Source organism: Loxodonta africana, chromosome 10, assembly GCF_030014295.1.
Source record: "Loxodonta africana isolate mLoxAfr1 chromosome 10, mLoxAfr1.hap2, whole genome shotgun sequence".
Taxonomy (NCBI): Eukaryota; Metazoa; Chordata; class Mammalia; order Proboscidea; family Elephantidae; genus Loxodonta; species Loxodonta africana.
The window spans coordinates 117701334-117728289 of record NC_087351.1 but is presented as its reverse complement, the minus strand read 5'-3'; the positions used below and the strand labels follow the sequence as shown (position 1 = coordinate 117728289).

The 26956-nt window shown below is 52.2% G+C and overlaps 2 long non-coding RNA genes across 2 annotated transcripts; one reads left to right on the top strand and one right to left on the bottom strand.

Annotated features, from left to right (window-relative positions):
* The first annotated feature begins 672 nt into the window (after positions 1-672).
* LOC104845770 (uncharacterized) lies at positions 673-9280 on the top strand. Its single transcript, XR_775661.3, has 4 exons — positions 673-772; positions 5815-5938; positions 8419-8442; positions 9099-9280. It is a non-coding gene; the product is annotated as an uncharacterized LOC104845770 (long non-coding RNA).
* A 4687-nt stretch (positions 9281-13967) lies between these two features.
* LOC111750194 (uncharacterized) lies at positions 13968-23918 on the bottom strand. The gene is made up of 3 exons (XR_002785364.2): positions 23496-23918; positions 22886-23075; positions 13968-18537 (listed from the first exon to the last, which is right to left on the bottom strand). It is a non-coding gene; the product is annotated as an uncharacterized LOC111750194 (long non-coding RNA).
* Positions 23919-26956: the final 3038 nt, after the last annotated feature.

The window sequence follows — 26956 nt, the reverse complement described above, 5'->3', positions numbered from 1 at the left end:
TGTATGGTGGATTTTCTTACCGTTTCTTCTATATCTCTTGTCCTATGTCTCCCCAAGCTTCTGAATGGTTTCTTCTAACCTGTCTCTCAGTTAAGTAAGTCTTCAACTGCTGCTAAACCCATCCAATTTCAATTGACTCTTATTAAGCTAGCTGGTTTTTGTTTTCGAACAATCTTTGGTTCTCTACTGAAATTTTCTATCTTATTTTTTATTTCCTTGAACATAGTAAGCATGGTCATCTTAAAGAGTGTGTCTGTTAGGTCCGTTACCTGGAACCCCTGTGGCTGTGTTTCTATTGTCAGTTGAGAAGAATTCATATGCAAAGAACAACAACATAGAAATAATGCAAAGCAAAAAACAATACACAGAGAATGGCAGGAAACAGATGGCAGACAAATTCTCTGACTTTAACATATCAAGTAAACAGGGCCCCGTTTCTTAGGTGGATCAGCTCGTCCCGGTTTGTCAAGGACTGGAAACCCGGTGTCCGGGAAAGCCCTGGACGGTTGGTCGCCCCATTGGGACGCCGCTAGTCCCCCAACGCTCCCTGCTCCACGCACGGTCCCTCCCTTGCGCTCCGCCGCCCTGGCCATTCCCAGGGCGCCCGCCAGAGGGCGCTGTGGTGCGCAGGCGCGACCGGAGGCGCTCGGTCCCCGCGGCGCCGCCGCTCCTTCCGGCTTCCCGGCAGGCCCCGCGCGGCTTCCGGCGCTCCGTGACTTGCGTGCCGCTGGCTTGCGTCCCCGGACCGCCGAGCCGCTCGTCCTTCGCCGAGGTGAGTGCGGGGCCCGCCGGCTCCGGGGGCGCGGAGGAGTGGGCGGCGGGCGGGAGGGGCCGCAGCCCCCCGGCCCCGGCGCCGCCCGCCGACCTGGGTCCCCGCCGGCCGGCGCAGCGCGCTTTTCCGCCGCGGCCTCGGGACCGTGATTCCAAGGCCGCCCACAGCGGTGGCCGTCCCGACCCCCGGCGACCCTGGCGGACAGAGTGGAGCCGCCCCATCGGGCTTCTCAGGCTGTCATCCTCAGGGAAGCAGACTGCTGCGTCGTCCTCCCGCGGAGCGGCCGGTGGGTTCGACCCGCCGACCTCTGGGTGACCCCTGAGCCACCAGGGCTCCTTCCCGAACGGCGAAGGGGGCCCAGACGTTGGCTCGTGGCCGCCCTTTCCCGGCTGTTAACGCGTTTAACGCACCTGCGTTGCCGTCCTGTTTTAAGTAGGAGCGTTCAGCGGCGTAGCCAAGGTCACACAAGTAGTTAGCGAAGAGCTGGAATCCAAACTAAGAGTTGTCATCCCGATCTTAGGGCCTTCTCAAGTTTCCTTGCAGGCCATCACACTTGTTCTCCCAGTTAGCCTTCTACACGTGCAGGTGGTGATTGTCAGCCCTGAATCCCGGGCCCGGCTCTGTGATTCAGACATCTTCTCTTTCCATTGTAAGGCCAAGTAAGAGTTTACTGTTTGCATGAGGTGCAAAATGCTACAGACTGAAGCGGACACAGTAGTGCCCGTTTGACCTTTGAGTGGGATGGACTGTTGAAGGATCCAGTGCTGTAAGACTGTCACACAGCTGGAAAATGGGCTAGACAGGACGCACTTGGAAAAGCAGTGATCTGCTCTTCGTTAAAATGTTAGGAACATGCCACCTGTCTGGCCAGATACTATCCTTGGAAGCCAGGAAAAGGGGAGACAGAAAGGGCCACATGAACCAGAGGCTACATCATCCTGAGACCAGAAGAACTAGATGGTACCCAGCTACAACCGATGACTGCCCTGACAGGGAACACAACAGAGAACCCCTGAGGGAGCAGGAGAGCAGCGGGACGCAGACCCCAAATTCTCATAAAAAGACCAGACTTAATGGTGTGACTGAGATTAGAAGGACCCCAGTGGTCATGGCCCCCAGACCTTCTGTTGGCCCAGGATAGGAACCATTCCCAAAGCCAACTTTTCAGACATGGATTGGACTGGACAATGGGTTGTAGAGGGATGCTGCTGAGGAGTGAGCTTCTTGGATCAGGTGGACACTTGAGACTACGTTGGTATCTCCTGCCTGGAGGGGAGACAAGAGGATAGAGGGGGTTAGAAGCTGGCGAAATGGACACGAAAAGAGAGAGTGGAAGGAGGGAGCGGGCTGTCTCCTTAGGGGGAGAGTAATTGGGAGTATGTGGCAAGGTGTATGTAAGTTTTTATGTGAGAGACTGATTTAATTTGTAAATTTCCTCTTAAAGCACAATAAAGATTATTAAAAAAAAAAAAAAAGAAAAGGAGAGAAAGAAAAGGTATTTGCACTTTACCATTTACCAGTCCTTAGGTTCTGAGCAAGGAGCCCTGGTGGTGCAGTGGTTAAAGCTCTTGGCTGCTAACCAAAAGGTCGACGGTTCAAACCCTTGAGCTGCTCCGCGGGAGAAAGATATGGCAGTCTGCTTCTGTGAAGATTTGCAGCCTTGGACACCGTGTGGGGCAGTTCTATTGTGCTCAGCAGGGCCACTCAACAGCCGTGGGCTGGGTTTGCGTTTGGTAGGCCCTGAGCAGAGTATCAACTGAAGCTTCTTCTGGTCCCTTCTCACCGCCTTTGCATGCTGCCGGTTCACCCTTTTCTTCTGAACCTTGCTCTGGGTAAGGCCCGCCTGGCTGCTCCTGCACTGCCTGAGTGAAAATGTCTCTTAAAGTCCTCGCCCCCAGAGTCCCGGTGGCTCAGCGTTGTTTCCAGCAGCAGGGTGTTTGCGGCGGTCCTTTCTGTTGTCGCTATGATCACTTACTGAGTTTATTCCATACCGGGCGTCAAGAACTCTGCGGGGCAGACAGAGGCATCCCTCTTTCACAGAAAAGGAAACTTCCGAAACAGCAGCTTCAGGGACTTGCCCAAGGTCAGGAGCGAAGCAGTGGCTGAGCTGGTATTGGAACTCGGGGCTCCCAGGCATTTGACCCCATTGGTCCTCCAGAACCTCCCTCCATTCCTTCCTTCCTTTCTTCCCAATCATCGTAGGGCTCAGAGAGGAGAGGAGTTCCAAAGGCTTCCTCTGGTCCTGTGTGCATCCCTCTCGGAGTCCCTTCTCAGGCCAGAGCTGTTGGCACCTTGGAACCTCATGCTTTGAGCATCCCAGTACAGTTGAGGACAGGAAATTTGAGGACGTACACTTCTGCAAGGGGTGTGGACACCCCTGGCTCTCCAGGAGGACCCAGCCACATACTCCAAGGTTACACTTGGGGCAAGTCTTCAGGACCTTTCTTCAGCTGAAATAAGTTTTCTTGTAGGGAGGAGCTGGGACCCAGGCCAGGAGGACAGACCTGTCATGATTAGGAGCACAGACATAGGTGACTTGAAGGCCTGGTGCAGGTGCAGTCCTGCCTGTCAGCTGTCTGATTGTGGATAGCTTTTCAGAAGTGCCCACTGTGGGGGCTTGGAGAATAGCATAGGACGTAATCACGTAAAGCACCTAGCACATAGTGAACCTAACCCAACCTGCTGCTTTGAGTCGATTCCGATTCGTAGCGACCCTATAGGACAGAGTAGAAGGCCCCATAGAGTTTCCAAGGAGCACCTGGTGGATTCGAACTGCCGACCTTTTGGTTAGCAGCTGTAGCACTTAACCACTACACCACCAGGGTTTCCAGCACATAGTAAAAAAAAATTTTTTTTTTTTTTTTTTTTAGTAGATGCTGCTAAATTTGGGAAACATTCTTGGAATAAGAAACCACCAACCAAACCTGTTGTTGTTGAGTCGATTCTGACTCATAGTGATCCTATAAGACAAAGTAGAATTGCCCCAAAGGGTTTCCAAGTTGCAGCTGATGGATTTGAACTGCTGACCTTTTGGTTAGCAGCCGTAGCTCTTAAACATTGCACCATCAGGGCTGCCTTAGAATAAAAGCTGAACTCTTTTCCAAGGCCTTAAGTGGCCTAGCCCGTCTTCCTGCCTTGGTCCAGCAATGGCATTTTCTATAACAGGCACTTAATATACGGTACCAGACGCTGTAAACACTCGACATGTTCCTGTTCCTTGTTTCTCAGTTTGTAACACGTGCCTGGCATCAAGTATATGCTATGTCGTTGTTGTTGTTGTTGTCGTTAGGTGCCGTCGAGTTGGTTCCAACTCATAGCGACCCTTTGCACAACAGAACGAAACACTGCCCGGTCCTGCGCCATCCTTAACAGTCGTTGTTATGCTTGAGCTCATTTTTGCAGCCATTTTGTCAATCCACCTCGTTAAGGGTCTTCCTGTTTTCCACTGACCCTGTACCTTGCCAAGCCCGATGTCCTTCTCCAGGGACTGATCCCTCCTGACAACATGTCCAAAGTATGTAAGACGCAGTCTTGCCATCCTTGCCTCTAGGGAGCATTCTGGTTGTACTTCTTATAAGACAGGTTCGTTCATTCTTTTGGCAGTCCATGGTATATTCAATATTCTTCGCCAACACCACAATTCAAAGGCATCAACTCTTCTTAGGTCTTCCTTATTCATTGTCCAGCTTTCACATGCACATGGCTTGGGTCAGGTGCACCTTAGTCTTCAAGGTGACGTCTTTGCTATGAGTTGGAATCAACTCAACGGTGATGGGTTTGTTTGTTTGTTTTTAATGCACGCTAAGTTCACATTTGTCAAATGAATGAGCGGTCACAGGATCCAGGTTCCTGTGATGGAAAACCAGAGAAGAGAAAATGAGGTTCTGTGTAACCTGAACAGTGGTGTGAACAGAAGATGAGCCTGGGGAGCAGGGGATGCAGTGGCGGGTAACCGAAGTCAGACGTTTTTAAGTAAAATGGAAAGTGCTTAGATCTAGTTGTGCCTGACAATGGTTTAAATTACTACAGACTCGTAAACCATTTCAGATGCTAGCAAATCATTTTAAAGTGAAAACGAGGGAACCTGATCTTGGGGTCTGTAGTGTAGGAAATTGTGAAAATAAAAGCATGACTTTAAAAGTTGCATATAAAAGTGAACTGTGAAGTTCAGGCATTGATGGATTTTCCCGGTCCAGCCCTGTAAGTAATTATTTCTACTTGTTGAATAACATCCGTTGTAGCTGCAGCTCTTAAGACTTGGTGTCTTTGTCTTGGGCCATCTGTTTTATGCTCCGCAGTGGATCTCAGAGCTGAGCTAGGTTGATCAGTGCACCCAGGCCTGTGTGCTGGTTTCACAGGGCAGTCACCATGCCCTGACCGTGTTCCTGTACAGCTCTGGACACCAACGCAGTTCTTAACGAGATGAGCATAGACTAGTTTTTCAGTTTGGAGCTTTAAGAGGTGAGTGCAGTTTTGGGCGTAGCGTTAGTGGAGGGTAACCCTGACAGAGAGGAGACGTTCAGATGACCGTGCGGGGTGACCTGGCTGTAACTGCGCTGGTGTTGAGTGAGATGACCACGTGCCAGTGCAGCCAAAGGAAGCAGCGAGGGAGTTGCACTTGCAGGGCTGTGGACAGGATCTGAGTAACAGATGGTGGAGAGCATGAGCCACCGTGTGAACGGGGATGTCTTTGCAGACCGGGGGCAGCAGCCTACCACAAGAGCAGCTCTCTGTCGGGTAACAGTGGGAAATAGGGTCAACTTAATGAATAAATGGAAATCTTTCACTAGTTAGGTTTAGAACAGTGTTGGGTGCCATTGAGCCAATTCTGGCTCATATGGCCCCATGAGACAGGAGAACTTTCCCATAGGGTTTCCAAGGCTGTAATCTTTATGGGAACCGATCTTTCTTCCACACAGCTGTGGGTGGGTTCAAACCTCCAACCTTTTGGTTAGCAGCCAAGGCCTTAACCATTGTACAACCGGGACTTCTAGGTTTCAAACAATAGTCATGTTCATATTTATCGCTGTGTTCTTTTTCAGATGTTTAAAACCTTTATTAAAACTGTTTGGATCCCCTTGAAGCCCTACTATACCGAAGTCTACCAGGAGATTTGGGTAGGAGTGGGTGTGTTGGGCTTCGTCATTTATAAGGTCGGGACTATTGGTAAGTTTCTTTGCATTTGATTTATTTGAGGTCAAGAAGAAAATTGTTCCCAAATACAGTTAAGTTCCTATTGAAAAGGAGCTCCAAGAATTCTGTGATCTCTGTGACTTGGTGCATGTGGCGTGTCCTCAGTAGGGACCTCTGACAACAGGTGTATCCTGAGGAAGGGTACACGTAAGGCTGTGGTTCTTAACTAGGAGTCGCATCAGTCACTGAGGGGGATCCTTTGTGTACACACATTGGAAGGCCTGCACCTCGCCAGCCCTAGCCCTAACTTCTATTTATAGGACATATGAGAGTGAGGAGAACAAATTAAACGCCGCCAGAAGGCAACAGATGTTATTGAGGGAGCATGGGTCTTTGGTCAGTTGTGAGATGGCAGAGTGCTTGTGGTTAAGGGGAAAAGGTCCTTACTGGTTATAGCTGCACACTGAGGCCTTTGAGGAAAACAACTGACTGGTATTTGCATTAAAATACACCAGGGAAAAGGGTCAGGGGTGCATGACACAAGATTGGCAGTCAGCAGAATCAGTGGTGGTGATTCTTGAAGCTGGGTGACGGCTGTGTGGATGTACCTTATTGTCTTCTCTGTGTTCCTGAATATGAACGTTTCCATATTAAAATGTTTAAAAAAAAAAAAGATACCAGAAGGAAACAAGATGGTGACTGGCGTGGTCTCTAAAAAGCCGGCGCATGGGGAAAAGAACCAGGGGGAGCTGTTCAGAGTAAGAAACTGAGAAGTCGTAGCAACCAGATACAGTGCAGGAACTTGGTAGGATGCCGGCGGGGGTCACGGGGAGGGCTTGTCAGCTGTAGAAGACACTTGGGGACAGTTGGGGAGATTTTAACGCCATCTTGATATTAAGGAATTAGGGGTTTTCTTAAGTATGACGGGGTTAGGGCAGTGTCTTTAAGAGATACAGACTGAAATATTTAAAGGTGAGGTGTCACGCTATGTGATGTTTATTGAACCTTCTCTAAAATTCTTTTCATGATAAAAATTTGGGGAGAAGTAACCACTTGGTTCTCTGTAGATCCAAGATAGGACCTGATCACATGTATTACTAAGCCATTGATTAAAAAGGAAGAAACCCAGTGTCGATCCGCAGATGAGTGGGTAAATAAAAGATGGTGTATATGTACAAGGGAACATTACTCAGAGATGGTGTAAGCATACAGTGAAATATTATTCAGAGATGGCGTACGTGTACAGCGGGATATTACTCAGAGATGGTGTACGTGTACAGCAGGGTATTACTCAGAGATGGTGTACGTGTACAGCGGGATATTACTCAGAGATGGTGTACGTGTACAGCAGGGTATTACTCAGAGATGGTGTACGTGTACAGCGGGATATTACTCAGAGATGGTGTACGTGTACAGCGGGATATTACTCAGAGATGGTGTACGTGTACAGCGGGATATTACTCAGAGATGGTGTACGTGTACAGCAGGGTATTACTCAGAGATGGCGTACGTGTACAGCGGGATATTACTCAGAGATGGCGTACGTGTACAGCGGGGTATTACTCAGAGATGGCGTACGTGTACAGCAGGGTATTACTCAGAGATGGCGTACGTGTACAGTGGGATATTACTCAGAGATGGCGTACGTGTACAGCAGGGTATTACTCAGAGATGGCGGACGTGTACAGCAGGGTATTACTCAGAGATGGCGTACGTGTACAGCGGGATATTACTCAGAGATGTTGTATGTGTACAGTGGGATATTACCCAGAGATGGTGTACGTGTACGGTGGGATATTACCCGGAGATGGTGTACGTGTACAGTGGGATATTACTCAGCCATAAACAGAGATGGAGGTCTGATACGTGCTATGACATGGACGAACCTCTTAAACATCGTATCAAGTGAAGTTAGTCAGCCACAAAAGGACAAGTACCGTATGATCCCACTTACGTGAAATATCTAGAATAAAAAAATGCATAGAGACCAAAGTTTATCAGAGGTCACCAGGGGCTGGGGAGGAGAAAATGAGGAGTTACTGCTGGTGGGGTGCTAAGTTTCTGTTTGGGGTGATAAAAAGGGTTTTAGAATTACACAATGGTAGCTGGTGGATTGGGCAACGTGGTGACTGTCATTAACGTCACTGAATTACACACTTTAAAATGGCAGGTTTTATTGTTAAGTATATTTTGTCACAACAACAAAAAAAAAACAATTATTTTTTTAAGAGGAAGAAGAAAACGTAATTTCTGAGGAAAACTTTTGAGGACACGGCAGGGACTGACTGCCCTAAGTCCCACAGGAGCTGTTAACCTCTTCACACAGCGTCTTTGGTAGCAGCTTTGCCGTTTCTTGGCTATGAGACATGACATTAGCTTTTCTATTATCCAAAAACTTTCTGTGATAGCTTTAATTAAGCTGTGAGCTTTCAGCCAAATGCTGATTTCAAGTGAGTTGACTAAAGGCATTTTTTTATGGTATTGATATGACTGATTTTTCTCTTTTATTTTAGGTAAAAAACGTAAAGCTTTGAAAGGTAAGATTCTTGCTTTTTAAAATGGCACTGTGGGTGGGGAATGAGAAGCACACGTTTATTTTCACTGTTCAGAAATGAAGCTGATACGTGGGTCAGTAAATGTGTAAGACACGAGTGGAAGACTTCAGGATGTGACATCTCCTGCCTGCTGCAAAAGAGAATTCTGACTTACTGCCTTTTACACTTTGAAAGTTAAAAACCGCTGCTCACCCCTCTGGGTCAAGTAAAACTCCCAGGAGCAATAGAAAAATGGGCTATCAGAGGTAGCTGGGGTCACCAGGAGGAAAGCCATGTTAGCTACGCGAGTGTGCCATCCTTGTAAGATCCCCTATTATATGTGCTTCTCACATATCTTGGAAAAAAGCACTGCGTAAATTTGTCTATGCTGACATTTCTCTTCAGTTTGTTTTCCAAACAACAGTGAAGCTGTAGTTGTTTGATTCACGCACAAAGCCAGTGCCAGGTCTTGGCACCTGTGGGCGGCTGCCACGTGTGGGCACTCATTTACACAGCCGTTGGACCCTCGGCGTCCCACGTGGAAATAGCCCTCCGTACTTTTTTATGGTGCACTTCCTGACAGTGACATCTGCATGATAAACTGTATCCCCCTTGCTCCTTCCTTTCTTCACGGTCTGTATGCTGTGTTTCTGTTGCAGAAGCTTCGAGTCCTGCGCCTGACCAAGGCCACCATTAAGCAGCCTTACATGGAGTGCCCTTCAGATGAGACGTCAGTCTGGCTGTAAATTGAAGCAAACAGTTTTAGACGGGGGCGGGGAGCATGGCTGTCTGCTCGTCCGAGCAGCATTTACTGGTGGCATGAATAAACATGTGAGATGAACCTCTGCCTATACCGGTCCTGCTTTCAGCGGCATTGCGGCAGCTCACTCCTGGGTGCTGGGCATAGCCTGAGCAGAGCCCCGGTAACGAGCGCAGCAGATGCAGTGGGGCCTCGCTGAGCTGCCCCAGCTCTGGGAAGCCTGAGGAACTGCAGGGTAAACGTCTCAGTTACCACAGGTGCCGAGGGTCCGGGGCTGGGCACTCACTCGCACCTCCAGTGTCTGGTAAATGTTTGTTACGTGGTTCTGCTGCCCACTCTTGTGGTCTCCGTGAGCCTCAGGTTTCTCCTTGGGAGAATGGAGATGATGGGATGCAAGTTCTAACTTCGTGTTATTGGGAGCGTGAGTCAGAGAAGGATGGGGAAGCATTTAAGTTGTGATGTGCTTTGGAAATCCAAGGAGGTGGTAGATCACATGGTGGGTGAAATTATAAGCTCTCGGAGAAATTTTAACAGGAAATAATCACTTATAAGGCAAGGTACACAGTATAAAAAAATTCATATTTGTTTCAGTCGAGCTAATACCAAAAGAATACCGCAAAATGTTTCTCTCCATCTAAGGCGGTTACCAAAACCCCCTAGAATTGCATGCAAGAAAAAGATTCCAAAGCAGTATGCATCAGGGGTACAGGTAAGCGCAGCTCGGTGGGAGCCTCGCTGTGGAGCAGATGCTGCCTGGGCGGGGTGTGCAGAGGCTAGCCCTGATGTTCATTGTAGACGAGTGACTGCCTCCTGCTAGTGACCTCTCTGAGCCTCAGTCTCTTCTTTTGTAAACTGGGGGTGAAACCGGCCTGTCTACCTCATTAACACCTTGGGGTTGTTGGGTTCTGAGAAGTTGACATGAAAGCATTGTATCCCTGGAAGACAGGTCAGTGGCGGTTAGAAGACAGCTTTGTATCACTCGTAACAGGAATCAGATTGCCTACCGTTGAGTATTCTGTTCTGTCCTGGCTCCAGAGTGTGAATCTAATGTGACTCGGAAAGACCCCAGGTTAAAAATTACCCGTCTGTGCCAGCAGTTCTCAAACGCGCGTGTGCCCTAGAATCACCTGGAAGGCTGTACGCAGATTCGCGGGCCCCGGTCCCAGTGTTTCTGATCCAGTGGGGCCAGTCTGGAATTTTCTAACAAGTTCCCAGGTGATCCTGATGCTACTGGCCCAGGGACCACACTGAAAACCCCTGATCTGTACAAAGAATGGGCACCCCGGACCTGGCATGACCCCTGTTGTACCATGACGCTGCTGGTCACTGGGTGCGCCGGGTGCCAGCCCTCGACCAGGCGTCTAACAATGAGCGTTTAGTCCTGAGACCCTGGCGAGGTTTTACAGAGGAAGATGCAGACAGATAAAAGCAAGTAATGTGCCAGAGGTGTCACAGCTGCAGGAGCCGGGGCCGGGGCCAGGACTCTGGAGTCTGCACCCCTCCGAAGAGGGTGAGGGGCTGGGGAATTGGCCCCCGAAGCAGGTCTGGTGTGCCTGCCCCGGGAGCGCCTCCCATGAGGCCTGAGTCGGTCCTTTTCCCCTTTACTCTGCAGGGGCTCCTTCAGTTAAAATCACCTGAATAAATAAAAGTCGTGTAATAAAAAATCTAGTAGAGAGGTCACTAGAATTTTTGTGAGGGAGATTTGGGCAAAATGTATTCTCTGGAAAGGCATAGCAGTCCGGGCAGGCTGCCTGCTACAGGGGGCGTTTGTGGACAGAGAGCAATGCGCCAGGGCAGGCTGGAGGTTGTCAGAGATGGATACCCCCTTGGAAGTTTTGCCAAGGTCTGTCCTGCCTCAGCAAGGGGAACAGAGCAGCCTTCCTGCTACACCAAGTGGCTTCTGGTCCTAAAATCTGGAACAGAGGTGAGGGAGGGAGAAGCTTCTAGAGTCCCTGTGGCTTTGGGAACAGCCAGGGAGGGTGCTGGAGGCAGCCTGTAGGTGGGGCCAGAGTGCCTGTGGCCAGGGACACCTGCTGGCAGGGACGCCAGACTTGGAAATGTGCAGACCGCTGTGCCCCTGTGGAGCAGAGGGGGCCCCTTGGTGGTGCCAACGGGTGGAAGGTATGCCTGGGGGGCTGTGGGGCAGCCAGTGTTCTGCAAGGAGGCTTGTCACCCCAAACCCACACACTCACCCCTTCCTTGCTCAATGCTTTTCAAACTACTGTGGGGTGGCCGAGGTGGAGCAAAGGGATCAAGGACCCAGCATGTGCAGACGTAGCTTTAAATGACACACCCTCGAGGATGTGAGCCTCCCCAGGAGGAGGGTTCCTTCCTTCTGCCATTGTCTCCTAGGGGTACATGCGCCCCATGGAGACCTGGGAGGGTGTGGTTCTTAGCATGCTCAGTGGATCTGGTTTCTCCTTAGAGCTAACAGGTGCTGTGCACCTGAGTGCCAGGCCCTCTTCTGACCACTTGCTTTTAACTCGATCTGTGACAACCCTGCGAGTCTGGTACTCTTACCCTGTTCCACACATGAGGATATGGAGGCCGGGAGAGGATGGTTAGCTTGCCCGAGTCACAGAGCTAGTAACTGGTGGGGCCAGGGTTCACCAGGGGCTACCTGCCACCAGAGTCAGGACTTGCCCTTCCACACTCTGGCTCCAAGGCGTATCTGTATTTTCTGTGCCAGGCGCGCTCATGCATGGATAATGGCAGATTAAATGAGTTTTAAGATTATGTATTTTAATATTAATCTAAGATTAATTTTAAAATACACCGGTAAGTGCTAGCAAATCAAAATAGACTGAAGGTGGGGGAGCAAGCATGCAGAGGAAATGAGGTTGGCTGTGGTGTGTGTTGAAGTTGGGTGATGGGTACCTGGGAATTCCTAACACAGTTCTCACTGCCTTTACATTTCTTTAAAATCCTCCCAATGAAACATTTTTTAAAAAACACTTCAGCAAAAACAAGCCATGCAGCCAAAGCCCGTCAGTATTATACCTGTCTAAGGAGTTGCCACTGTAGCCCCAGGTTATGTCCAGGAAACGGCCTTCTTGTTACTACTCCTTACAAGGAAGCCTGTGACCCCAACATCTGTTACTAAAATGACTAAAGATTCAACTTTCACGTCTGGTGTAGACCTCAGCTGGCAAATGTCAGTCTAGAAGATTGTGGTGAAAGTTCCCATTTTATTTTAGGAACAAAAACTTATTTTTTTTAATTAGATTTACAGTTAAAAACTGAGATGTTCATCTTTATAAAGGTGCCTTGATCGGCTTGATCTGTTTTACAAATGTGAGAACATAGTTGCTTTTTTCCTGCCCTCCTGATGCTCAAGGGAGCCCTGGTGGCTCAGTGGTTAAGAGCTCAGCTGCTGACCAAAAGGTTGGCAGTTTGAATCCACCAGCCGCTCCTTGAAAACTCTGTGTGGCGGTTCTCTGTCCTATAGGGTCGCTATGAGTTGGAATCGACTCAACTGCAATGGGTAATGCTCAAAAAATATATCTTGCTCCAAATTGTAAAAGGTTGAGTTTTGCAGTCTGCAGACCTTCGGATGCACAGTGTAGATGCGTACTGTTTGGCTGAGGAAAAGTGGAATTTAGGTGTCATTTTAAAGATAACAAATTCAAATCTTTTTTTTAAATGTTTAGCGTTTGGGAGTAGGGTGTCCTAGAAAGGGTCAAAAGAGAACCTAAAGGTTTACAGCTGCGATGTGCCCCTTTCTTGTGAGCTAAACCATGCCTCGTTAACTGTGTAGATACAGGGTCCGAATTCCTGAAAGTAGGCAGCAGGCAATGCTGTTGTGGCCCCAAACATCACGTGCAGCAGGAGAACTCCCTCCCACTTCAGTGGTTGGGGAATTGTATTTGGGTAAGCTGAGAAAGGGGTGTTTTCATGTGTGGAACTAGACATCACTATCACCCTGAGATTGCCAGGTTTCCAAGGTCACGAAACCCCACTGACTGCAGCACTTCGGGGGTCGCTACCTTTGTGAAGAGGACGTAGGTTCTCATAGACACGTCTTTTTTGTCGCTGCTCTCACCACCACCTCCTGGTACTGACTGGGCCCTCCCTGCCACAGGCCCTCTCTGTTGGTAAGTAGGGAGAAAAGCGTCTGGTCTGAGGTTATCAGCCAAGCTTAACCGCCAGGGGTGGTGGGCATTGAGAGCAAGTGGAAGACGCTGTTCCCTCTCGGTAGAAACTAAGTCATGTTGTGGGGGCTGGGTTGTTACAAGTGTTTGGGGAACTGGTGAAAACTTGGGGATGGTGTCTCAGTTTAGGGCTGCTGTAACAGGAATAGCACAAACGGGTGGCATTAGTGAACAGAAATTTTTCTCACAGTTTAGGAGACTAGAAGTCCGAATTCAGGGCACAGGCTCTAGGGCAAGACCTTCTCTCTCTTGGCTCTGGGGGAAGGTCCTCATCTCTTTTCAGCTTCTGTCTGGGTTCCTTGATCTTCACGTGGCATGTCTTCCCTGTCTGCTTGCTTGCTTCTGTGCCAGGTCTGCTCTTTTATGTCTCAAAAATGGTTGGCTTAAGACACACCCTACATTGATATGGGTTCATTAACAACAAAACCTTATTCCCAAAAGGGATTATATTGTATGTTGTGCGCCATCTAGTAGATTCCAACTCATAGCGACCCTATAGGACAGAACGGAACTGCCGCATAGGGCTTCCTAGGCTATAGTCTTTTCAGAAGCAGACTGCCACATCTTCCGTGGAGCAGCTGGTGAGTTCCGACTGCCGACCTTATGGTTAGGAGCCAAGCACTTAAACCACTGCGCCACCAGGGCTCCTTTCCACAGGTATAAAAAAAACAAAACCTGTTGCTGTCGAGTCGATTCTAACTCCTAGTGACTGTCCCATAATGTTTCCAAGGAGTGCCTCGTGGATTCAAGCTGCTGACTTTTTGGTTAGCAGCCAAATGCTTAAGGAGTTAGGGCTTGCAACACACATCTTTTATTTTTTTAATTGTGCTTTAAGTGAAAGTTTACAGTTCAAGTCAGTTTCTCATACAAAAACTTATACACACATTGTTATGTGACCCTAGTTGCTCTCCCTACCATGTGACAGCACACTCCTTCTCTCCACCCTGTATTTCCCGTGTCCATTCAACCTAAGCTCCTGTCCCCTTCTGCCTTCTCATCTCGCCTCCAAACAGGAGCTGCCCATTTAGTCTCATGTATCTACTTGAGCCAAGAAGCACACTTTTCACCAGCATCATGTTATGTCTTAGGCTCCAATCTGATCTTTGTCTCAAGAGTTGGCTTCAGGAATGGTTTTAGTTCTGGGCTAACAGGGTCCAGGGACCATGTCCTTTAGGGGCCCTCCAGTCTCAGTCAGACAAACAAGTCTGGTCTTTTTACTAGAATTTGAGTTCTGCACCCCGCTTTTGGCCATGCTCCAGCAGGGACTCTCTGTTGTGTTCGCTGTCAGGGCAGTCATTGGTGGTACCCAGTCTAGGTCTTCCAGTCTCAGGCTGATAGAGTCTCTGGTTTATGTGGTCCTTTCTGTCTCTTGGGCCCTTATTTTCGTTGTGTCTTTGCTGTCCTTCATTCTCTTTTGCTCCAGGTGGCTTGGGACCAATTGATGCATCTTAGATGGCCACTCCCTAGCTTTTAAGACCTCCGACGCCACTCGCCAAAGTGGTATGCAGAACATTTTCTTAATAAGCTTTGTTACACCGATTGGCCTAGGTGTAACACATACCTTGAGGGGCACAATTCAGTCCATTACATCTGGGAAAAGTAAAATGCTAAAATTTTTTAAGCTACGACAAATTCAGAAAATATGGCACACAGTATTTTTTTCTATTACAATCTTTCGGAAGAATTTTGTTAAGGGTCTGATCTTATGGGCCTTTTTTTTAACTGGCAGAATATGTGACAAAATGGCTTTAGGTTGCATACATAGATAAACAGCCTCATCAACTAGCTTCCTTCATTCAATACAACATCTTACTGAGCTCTTGCTATCTGCAGTGCACCTGCCATCCTTCCCAGCAGGAATTCCGTCCACTGAAGGTATAGCGTGTGTCTGTAGTGGTTTACATTAAAAGCAGATTCCTGTCAATGTGTTTGTGCAGCTTGTGTCCCCTGGCACCTGAGACCATTCTGACAAGCTGGATCTGGGTTTCAGCTGGCACTGCCATTTATATCTTGTGTGACCTCAGCACACAGCCCTGACTTCTCTGAGCCTCAGCTTCCTCCTCTCTAAAATGAGGGAGTTGGATTGAATGGCCTCCAGAGTTCGTCTCAGCTCCATAATTGTACGGCTAATGAGCCTAAATTCCATCATCTGAAAATAAACTGGCCTGTGGAGCAACTGTAGGATGACAGACCATAAATTACAAGATTTACGTAACAGATGCTCGTTCATCTCTGTGTGCCTGGTGCCTGACACAGGACCAGGCACTTACAGCAGCCACTCAGATGTTTTATGAGCCTAATTGAATAAGGATGCCAGTTTTAAAAGTTTCCTAGCTCTTGGTACAATGGGATAAGGCTCGTCTTTTGACTACGTTAACAATTGTTCTATTAATGGCGAGGAAGTGAGAGGGGTTTTTGACTTCACGGGCCAGGCCTCACAGAGCGCCAGGCTTCGGGGCTGTTATAGCGGTCCATGAATCTAATCCTTTCCATTGCCAGGGCAGAAGCTTGTTCTAGTCTGGGGGCCAGAGCTGATCATCCTGGAGGCAAGGAGTCACACATGATTCAACTCCAAGAGACTGCTGCGTAAACTAGACTCCTAATTGACACAAATAAAACTGCTAAGTGGACCAGATACTGAGACCTTAAGAAATTACAAAGAGAAAAGCAAATTAAACCCAAAGCAAGAAGAAGAAATAAGAAAGATAAGGACATAAATCAATCAAAAAGAAAACAGAAAAACTAGAGAAAAATCCATTAACTGAAAATTGGTTCTTTGAGATCAATAAAGTAGATAAGCCTCCAGCCAGATTGATGGGGGGTTGGGGGGTGGGGAATAAGGAACAATGCCGAGTCATCACTACCGGGAGTGAGAGAGGTGCCATCACTACCAGATTCTACAGGTATTAAAAGGATGGTACAGGAATATCACCAACGACTTATGCCAGAAAAGGAACATGAAATGGAAAACTTCTTTTAAGACACAAACTACCAAAGCTGACTCAAAAAGGAATAACTAACCTGAATTGTAGTACTACAACTATTAAAAAATTGAATTTGGAGTTTAAGACTTTCTCACAAAGAAAACTCTAGGCCCAGGTAGCTTTGCTGGTAAATTCTCCCAAACATTTAAGAATGAAGTAACACCAATTCTGAACAAATCGCAGCCAACTCATCCCGAGACAACAACTGTGGGTCAGGCTGCCGCTCTTACTCAGGGCTTGGCCTGAAATCACCTCCAGTGGCTTTGTCTTAGTCACCTAGTGCTGCTGGAACAGAAGTCCCACAAGTGGATGGCTGTAACAAAGAGAAATTTATTCTCTCACGGTATAGTAGGCTACAAGTCCAAAATCAGAGCGTCAGCTCCAGGGGAATGCTTTCTCTGTCAGTTCTGGAGGAAGGTCCTTGTCATCAGCCTTGCCCTGGATTTAGGAGATTCTCCATGTGAGAACTCCTGGTCCAAAGGATGTGCTCTTCTCCCGGCACTGCTTTTTCTTGGGGGTATAAAGTCCCCTGTCTCTCCGCTCATCTTTCTTTCTCATGTCTCGAAAGAGATTGGCTTAAGACACGTGTAGATCTCATCAGCATAACTGCTGCTAACCCATCTCGTTAACGTCATATCGGTAGGGTTTACAGCACACAGGAAAATCACAGAATGTTGAACAACCACACAATGCTGGGAATCATGGCCTAGCCAAGTTGACATTTTTGGTGGACACAATTCAATCCATGATAGGCTTCCTGGCTTGGTCACCTCCTCCCTCCTCAGCCCCTAAATTGCCTGCTCAGGAATCCTCATCCCAGAGCCGGGGTAGCCTCCAGAGCCCATCCTGAGGCTCCAGGGACAGGTCAAGGATGCAGACAGTGTGCATCTGTGTATCACTTCCCTTCAGGTGACTTGGTATCCCAACCCTGGGGCTTGGGAACATTGCCATGGGCTCAGCAGTGTCCCAAAGTATCCAGGATACTGGACACAAAGGGACTCCTGTGGAGACACAATGGGGCACTGCACAGGGAGCTAGCATGGCCAGCTCAGGTTCCGACAACCGGCCCACAGGCACCACTCCATGAAGACACTCCCCTTGGAACCAAAGGCTCTCTCTTGTGTGGTGGCTCTTCTCTGGCCTTGAGACAGAGTGGCTTCCGTGAACAGACCCTTGTGTACCCTGTGCACCCACCAGGAGGCCTGGGACCCTCCCATGAGTACCTTCCCTACCCTCCACCAATGGCACCTTCCTTACCCTCCTCCAGTGATACCTCCCCTACCCTCCTCCATGGACACCTTCCCTACCCTCCAGTGACACCTCCCCTACCCTCCTCCATGGACACCTTCCCTCCCCTCCTCCAGTGACACCTCCCCTACCCTCCTCCATGGACACCTTCCCTACCCTCCTCCATGGACACCTTTCCTACCCTCCTCCAGTGACACCTTCTACCCTTTTCCATGGGCAACTTACCTCCTCTGTTCTGAGTCCAAACACCTGAAGGAGACGATCTGATTAGCTCAGCCCACATTTCACACCAGGCTGTAGGTCACTGACCATCCAAGACCCAATTCCTTTGACTGGTGGGGTGATGGGAGCCGGCCATCCTTCCAGGGGTTGGTGGGGGACAGCTCGGATCAGCATCTCTAGTGCTGTAACTGCAGCCCCATCTGGGTGTGTTTGTGTCTTAAATACTTCATATAGGTGTGTGAAGTCTCCGTGTTCCCGAAGTTTTTTTTAACCTGTAAGAGGGACACATCATGGAATGCCACCCAACAGCCCTGATCTGGAAGTCCACATTTTGGTGGCAGCAGCTGTGGGCCACGAGAGTAGGGGTGTGCACTGAATCCAGGTGGCAGTGACCACGCTGGCGATCTGCACAGAGCACCCCACAGAGTTGCTGGTTGGGGTGAACAGAACAGAGGTTTCGTCTCAGAAGAGGAGAACCACCCTCTGCTCAGCCTTCGGTTTCACAGTTTAGGTAGTGAAGGGTTCACCCATCACCCTCCACTGGTCCTTCAGGGAGGGCTGATGAGGGCGGCCCTCATGCTGTGGTCCTCAGGGCTCAGCACAGGGGGGAGTCCTGGTGACGCTCGCTTCTCCTTGACCACCAAGGAGGTGGTTAATCACCACCCGGGTTGGCGGTGGGAATGCCTCTAGACCAGGAAATTAGCTGAGGAGCTCTCTGTCCGGATCTGGTGGCCTGTTAAAAGAGAAAGCCCACATGACACTGCAGTCCCAGGTAGACGTCCAGTGGAGTTCACTGTGGCTGGTAACAAAGCAGCCTTTGTTGTGGCTCCCACCCCTGGGAATGGCGGGTGCAGTGGCCAGTTAGCCAGTGTCCTGGGGTGGGCGTTAGCCTTCATGGGTTAGGCCCCCTGAGAGCAAGGGATCAATGGGGCTGCCAGCATCCCTCAAGGAGGCCGCGAGGAGGGCAGGCCCCACAGGCAGTGTGTTGGGGTGTGGGATCAGTCTCCACATGGCAGCGGCTCCATTTGGTATGGAGTGAACGTGCGCGTACCCCTCAGTGGAACCAGGGCAGCCCCCATGGGCCCACCTCCTCTGGGGTCTCCCCACAGCTCCCAGGTCCTCCTGAAGGTGGGCCCACAGACTCACAGGCTCTGAGCGTGTGACCCCAGATGTCCCCCAAATTTTTAAAGTTCCCAGCTTGCTTCAGAATGAGGTGGGAAGAAGAGAACAGAGTGGGGGTACTAATAAAACAAGGGGGGGCCGATTGTTGATAATTGTGATGGGCATGTGAGGGTTCGTTATTAATTCTGTCTACTTTCGTAAAATGCTTGATTTGTAAAATGCCACCAATGTTTGACGTCTTCCACAATAAGCTTTTTAAAATGCTCTCCAGGGATTCGGCTCCGCAGACAAGTTACCAGACGGAGATGCAGGTTCAGAAAGCAAGGGGGCGCTGCTGCACCCCAAAAAAAGAGCCTGCAGCCAGTTGAACATAGTTCTGCCTGACCCTACCAACAGCCCAGTGAGGGACAGCATGGGGTCCCCGCTAGGGAGAGACAAGGGAAATTTCAGGGGTCCCCGTGAAGGAGAGTTCAGAGTCCCCGTGAGGAGAGATGAGGGAGGGCATAGGGTCCCCATGTGACGGATGAAGAAGCCTGTAGGAGTAGAGGGCTGGGCCTGTCCAGGCTCAGGCCTGCAGAGTAAGGACCCAGGCTGAGAGAACCCTGCAGACCAAGCTCAAGGCTCCCTCGGTGGGACGCCTCCTCCTGTGCCCTGTGTGAATGTACCCAGACTTGCCGTGGTGGTGTGAATTAGGGGACGTGGAGTGAGCAAATGGAAGCCAGGCGGCTGGTGAGGGGCACCCCTGGGAACACCAGTCCAGACACACCCCACGTACCCTGAGTGTCCCCGGCCTGCCCCACCCTCAGGATCCAGGTCCCCTGCCTGGTGCAACCACATGCCTGGGGTGGGTCAGCAGAGCTGGGTCCCCCCACTGGGGAGGAGGGGCGTGACTGTCACCCAGCAGGCACCCCTGAGTTCTGGGCCCTGGGTGACTCTGAGCCCAGCGCTGAGTCAGAAGATAGCCCTGAGGAGAAGGCTGGGAGCCATTTCCGGCGCCCATCCTCCTCCCGTCCTAATTAGCACCTTGGCCGCTAGGCCTCAAAGCAGGTCACATCCCTGGCTGCCCTGGAGACCTGGCCTTTCTGGCATGTACCTCAGGGTCCACCCCAGAGCCGGCAGCCGAAGCTATCCCATGGGATTCTGGTGGCAGGGCCCGCCTCACCTGGGCCCATCTGGCAAGGTAGGGGGCGGGGCGCACCCAGCCCCAGCTGAGGAGGGAGAGTATGTGGATAAGTGGACAGACCTGGGACATTCTTCAGAGTCCAGCCAAGCACTGGGTGTCACCTCTGAATTACAACTCCATGCAGGGGGATTCCATAGTGCCCCCCGTCTCCTCCCTGCGGGCATTTGGGCTCAAGCTTTGGCTCCGCCTCGACTGCCACCCCCTTCTTAGCTCCCACACTTGGGAACCATGCCTGCCCTGTCTCAGCCCTCACCCAGCCCCTGACCCTCTCACAGCCTCATGTCCCTCCTGGGCCCCACCCCTTCCTTCTCCCCTCCGAGTCCTGATCCTGAGCACTGCCTGTGACCATGAGGGTGACTTCCTTATCCATAAAATGGGGATATACTTCTGTCGTGGACAGCCACTGCAGACTCAGGAGTCCTCGGCAGCCATTCCAGGTAACAAGGTGGGTCTCTGTGCAGTGATGCAGCAAGGTCTCCAAGGTGGTATTTGCTAAGGGGAAAGCAGTCTGCATAACGATGACCTACACAGTGATACCATTTGAGTTGAAAATCACAAACACAAAGCCAGAACTCTGTAGAAGCATGCGCACGTGTAAGTGACGCACAGGAAAAGGCTGGCAACAGAGACACCGAAGCAAGACAATAGGTCCTCTGGGAAGGGGGCAGGACTTAGGGGATCGATGAAAATGTGGATCAGGTTGAGTTCTGTTGGTGATATTTTAATTTTTATGAGAATGTATTCAAGGATTACTGTGATTTAAAAAAAAAAAAAAGTTTAAAACAGCACCCTTCTTGCAAGGATGTGGTGAGAGCTGCGTTGAGGCCCTAAAGCAGGGCCCACCCCTCCTCCTCCTCCTCTTCCCCCTCAGCGCCTCCATTCAAGGAACAAGAGGTCGTTTACTCTTTCAACAAGTGCACGCTGTCACCTCCTCCATGCTGTCCTCGGGCTGGACTCTGGGTCGGAGATGATTACCAGGCGGCCCTGCCCTGGAGAGGCGCACAGGCCCGTGGGGGCAGAAACAAGCCGGGAGGGGCCGGACTAGAAGGAAAACTTCACCCCGAGCCCTGGCCATGGGGGACCAGCTTCGACAGGTGTCTCCTGAATGTTTGCAGGTGCCAGGAAATCCAGCTCCAAACACCCAGGAATATTTTTCTTCGAGAGGGAAAATTGTACCAAAATTAACAAACAGTAAAATACACCCAGTGAACCTGGACTTCCAGCAATAAAGAAGAAACAGAAAGTAGGCAACTTGGAAGAGTTTTTCAAACACTGACACCTGTAAGGTGTTCCTGTCACTTCAGATCAGAGCCTGAGGCTCTCCTAAGTGCTCAGTTAGGCCCCAAATTGACTGTAGGCCCACCAGGGGTCTGCGGTGGCCCTCAGGTTGCACTTTTCACACCCTTCCTCCCAGCCCAAGCTCTCTAGGTGGGAAAGCCTGCCCACAGTCTGCTCTGGCCCCCTGAGCTCCTTCAGCAAACGCAGAGACCTGCTCTGGGCCCGGTGCTGGGGTGCAGCCTCCAGCCACAAGGCTAGGTTCCTAGGCTCGCCCCCTGGCTCTCGTGGGCTTCCCGGATCTGGCTGTCTTAGCCTGAGAAGCCTACCAAGGCCAGGGAGACACACAGGCCTGTGTCAGGCCCCGTGGAATGCAGTCCCGGGCCCCAGGAAAAACAAGTTCCGGGGCGGCCTTCCTGGAGGCCACACCCGCTGCCCAGCAACCGCTGGGCTTGGGCAGCACCCTGGGAGCTCTGCTCCCTGTGGATGGCAGCAACGTGTCCATCCGCCAGGCCCTGGAGAGCAGAGTGTGGGCGGGGACCAGGGGCACAGGAACAGCCCTGCTAGTGGCCAATGGAGGAGGGCAGGCAGGCAGGGGAGACCAGGACCAGGGAAGTCCAGTGGCAGGAAGTGAGGCCCTGGTACACAAGGCCAGGGCCTTAACCCTGGAAATGGGCAATGGCTGAGGCCTGGTCAGGAAAGGAAAGTGTAGAGAGCCGGCCTGACTCCAAGACCCCGGCATAATGGACAAGTCCCCTCAGTCCCAGATGCTCCTGCAGGCCGAGTGCCCGCCCTCAGGACCCCCTGGAAATCCAGGCACCTGTGGGGAGGGAGCGGAACAGTGACCCCACCGACCACCACTCTGGGAGGCTTGGCTACATGCCAGGCTCAACCACCCAGCGGGACTCAGGACACCGGCCAGGAGGTGCTGGCCTCAACGGCCAAGCCTGGTGGGCCTGGCCACAAGGCTCACGTCCCTCAGCCCTACTCTAGTCCCCAGGGCGTGTAAATGGGGGTCACAAACGGCTTCTAACCGGAAGGATGGAGGTTTGAGTCCACCAGGAGGTGCCTCAGAAGAAAGGCCTGATGCTTCACTTCAGAAAAATTAGCCGCTGAAAACCCCATGGAGCACAGCTGTGCTCTGACACACGTGAGGTCCCCATCAGTGGGAATCAGCTCCACATCGCCTGGTGCTCCACTCTGCCTCTGTAACCAGCACCGTGTCCCCCAGTGAATCCTCACAACTGCTCACGAGGCGGGCATGGTCATGATCCCCACACCCCAGATGGGAAAGTGAAGCTCAGAGGAGGTTGGTCACCTGTCCAAGGGCACACAGCTCCCACTCAGCAGGACCAAGGTTCAGACTTGGTCTGAGGCCAGAACTCCAGCTCTGAGCACAGCTGTGCCACCAACCACCATCCCCCCACCCCAGAGCCGCATCAGATCAACCGTCCCTGCCTGGGTCAGACTGCGGCCCTCCGGTCACCTCCCGGCCACTGACCTGCATCCTGTGAGGCAGTGAGATGAGCGGGGGGGGCAGGGCTTCTGTAGTCAGACAACACCAGGTTCCAACTCACAGTCAGCCTCTAGGTCATGTGTGACCTTGGCCAAGTGACCTTCACCCCTCCCCAGCCTCAGCTTTCTGGCCTGTAAAATGGCGTGTGAGGACACATCAGCAGGTCGTGCAGAGGCTGCAGGAGAAAACGAGCGACCCATGTCCGTCAAGACAGGACAGGCAGGGGGAGGTGTCAGCCCCACACCAGGGCCACAGTAAGGGTCATAGGTCACCCCCGGGAGCTCCCCCAGGAGCCTCCAGCCCGGCTGGCCCAGAATAGGCCTCCAGGGCTGGCGGAGGGCCTCCAACCCATGGTGTCCTCATGTGGAGAAAGGGTCAAACCCCCTCTCCTGGCCCTCAGTGGCCCCCCCTGACCCTGGGGGGCTGGAAGGGAAGCATAGCGCCAGCCCTTGTCCCCCGCCCACCCCAGGCTGGGCACCAGGAAGCAGCTGGGGAAACAAGATAGCCAGAGCCGGCGGCCGTGCTGGTCACCAGCGATCTGGGACTATGGCCCCCTTTGAGCCCCGGCCTGCCTGGTTGTCCAGGAAGTACTCACACTGGGGGCCGACTTTTGGGTGGAGCAGAGGGTCCTGACCAGGCTTCTTTTCCCGGGGCCCCGGCTGTGTCCCCAGGGCCAAAATACTCCTTGGTGTTGTTGCTGCTGAGCCTGACGGATTCTCACCCCTGAGCGCAGCTAACACCACCACCCCTCGACCATGATGGCTTCTGTAATCAGAAAATGACAACACGGCGTTCTAAAACAATAGCATAATCATCCTGTGGCCCAGTTGTAGCATCAAATGAGGTCACGTCGAGAGGGCTGTCTAAGCTCCCATCCCCGTGCCAGGTCCCATGCCACCAACCTGACTGTCCCAGGACCGAGGAAGTCCAGGGTTAGTCAGCCTCACCACACGGCTCTAACTGCCACCTTCAGCCAGCATCTCCGCACCTTTGCCTGAAGCAGAGGCTGGGCCCAGCTGCTTCCTGCCACTGCCAGCGTTGGCACAGGTTACCAAGAAGGTCAGAGGCCTCAGATAGCCCTCAAGGTAGGCATCCACTGAGCCATGCTCTAACCTCTGTCCCAGACCAATGGGCTGTTTCCTCAATTTTCCCTGTGGATATAGAGGCGTTAGTAGGGCTGGGACCAAGTGCTGGAGAGTGAAGGCCAGAGTGCTGGAGAGTGGGGGGCCAGGGTGCTGGAGAGTAAGAGGCCAGGGTGCACTCACTCTTGGCTCCCACCCCCAGGAACCCCACAAGCATGAGCTCGAGTCCCTCCTTCGAAGTTGCCCTCAGAGCCGCACCCCTGCCCCACCCCACAGAGAGCTTAAACCCAGAGGCCTCAGAGATCCAAGCCACTTAGGATTTGGGGAAACTGAGAAGCTAAAAAAGATAGATGCCAGGCCACGGTTCCAAACACCGAGAGTTGCCTGATAGCTTACGTCTCTGCAAGAATCATTCACCAGCCCCACACCCCACAAGTAACCTCATTGAAAGAGGGTCAAAGGTCTACAGCTGAGGCCTCTGTGAGGGGGCTCCTGGGGCCCCCCTGCCCACTCTAGGCCCTGCCCTCCTGCTCTGCACCCACAATGCCCGAGGCCTGAACCTGGCACCCAGCCTGGAGGCTTCTCTGGGGCTGCAGGGCTCAGCACAGCTCAGGCTCAGTGAGGGTGGACAGAGGGCCATTGGGCACAGGTCAGTGGGGTACAGGACAGTGGGGTGCTGGAAGACAGTGGGGTACAGGCAAGTTGGGTCCTGGAGAACAGTGGGGCTTGGAAGGGCAGTGAGGCACAGGGCTGGGCTGATGAGGTCACTGACTATGCCATCACTGTCCCTCTCCTGGTCTCTGAGAGTGACCGTCTAGTGATGACCCACTTCCTCCTCCTGGCTCTGGTGACCCACCTGGCCCTCTGCTCCTGGGGGACCTCGAACCCCTGACTCACCATCAGTGCCAGCTCAACAGGCTACTGGCAGGTGGCACAGTATGTCTGCCGCCTCACCACGGGGCTTCCGTCACGCAGCTCCGAGGGTCGCAGTCCTTCCGCCTACACAGCACTGCCCAGTCTGCACCACACAGCCCTCATCTTCGCCAGGGTGGGGGTGGGGGTGCGGGGGGGCTGGGAATTCCATTTGGCTGACAGGAAACCGGGTTCCAGAGGAGACTAATGGCCCAGCGGGGGGTCGGCCGGATGGGATGCAGCCCCGAGCTGAGGGCTCCCCAACAGTGGGAGGGGTACAAGTCTGCAGTGGAAAGGGCAGGGCCGAAGGCCTGCACTCAGATGACCTGCAGCTGGGGCGTCGGGAGGCCATTGCTCCTGAGGCCAGCTGCCTCTGCCCCTAGGCCTGCGTGTCTTTCTGCTGACCATCACCAAACCCAGGGTGTCCACTCTGCCCTCCCCCCATCCTGGGAAAGGTTAGAGGTCAGAGAAGGCTCAGGAGGTGGCCAGCCTGTTGGGGTCCCTGCCGCAGCAGAGGTAAGCAAAGAGCCGCATTCCCACTGAGGGGGTATGGCAGACGACACCCCTTCACTCTGGGTGCTGTGTGTGCTGACGCTGGCTTTTCTCACACTGCCCTGAGGAGGCTGTTATCACAGGAAGGGAAACTGAGAACATCTGGAGGGGACTTGGCTTCCTCCCAATCTGGGATCCAAGGCTGGCCACGCCCTAGTGGGGGCCACACAGCCTGTCCTGTGGCAGGCGGGAAGCTCAGCTCCATGAAGCCTGATTCCTCAAAGGTCCTGCCTCAGCCCTGTCCCTGAGGGGCCTGGCCCACCACCCTGTGAGGCCACATGCCCTGAACCTCAGTGTCCAGAAGCCCTGATGGTCCTGTTGTGTCCTTCCAGTGGCTAGCGGCCCAGTGCCCATGCCTAGCCTGGCCGGAGCCCAGCAGGCGCCCAGTGAGTGTGGCTGTGGGGTCTGGCACAACCTCGGAAGACAGGACAGGAGCCCACTCCAGGCTGGCAGACTGGTGGGAGCTTCTACTTTTACATCCACTGCTTCCAGCTCCTCTTCCGGTTACAGTGAAGACTGACCGGTTCCACAGGTTGGGGTTCCTCTGAGAGGTGGAGGCAGCCAGGCTGTGCCCCGCCCAGCCTGGTCTGTGGCTGTGAAGCCTGAGATGTGTGGCTCCCACACACGTCCCCGTAGGGGACCCTCCTCCTACTGGGCAGTGGCCTGGGGAACATCTCCGCCTGCTGCCGGGGGCGGATCCAGGACGCTGCTGTAGCGGGCTCGTGCCAGGAGCTGGGCGGCCACTGCCCACCTGTTTCTGTCCTGATCCCTGCTCTCGGCTCACCCCAGACTCATCCCCCCCATGCCTGCCCTGGGCCCCGCCTAAGAGCAAATGGTAGGAGGAACGGGAAGGAAGGAAACGTGGGCAGGAGAAACTGGGGAGGAAGCGGCTTGGCTTTATTTTAAAAAGCAATTCTGGACAGTAATTCTCGGAACACCGATTTAGGATGGCAGATCCCTGTTTACATCTCAGCTGGGCTTGTTCCTAGTTCCTGCCCGGGGTGAGGGAGCTGAGCTCTCAAGCCTCAGTCTCCTCACCTGCGAAATGGGCTTCAGGGCTGGGGAGATGATGAAGAGATCCTCAGCCTCATGGTCAGGGGCCACCGTTACAAATTACCACAAAGTGGCAGTTTAAAAACAGTAGTTTATTCTTTCACAGTTCTGGGGGCTGAGAGCCCAAATCAGGGTGTCCGTTGGCAGGGCCATGTTCCCTCCCAAGGCCCTTCCTTGCCTCTTCCAGCTTCTGGTGGCCCCCGCATTCCTTGGTTTGTGGCAGCACGGCGCCCATCTCTGCCGCGTCTTCGTGTGGTGTCCCTCCTCTGTGTCTCTCTGTGTCTTCTCTTGTAGGACATCAGTCACTTTGGATCAGGGCCACCCCACTATAGCGTGACCTCATGACAGCTGAACTGATCACTCCTGCGAACACCTCGTTTTCAAACAGGGTCGCCTTCACAGGCACCAGGGCTTAGACCTTAGACATTTTTGGGGGGACACAAATCAACCCGCAACA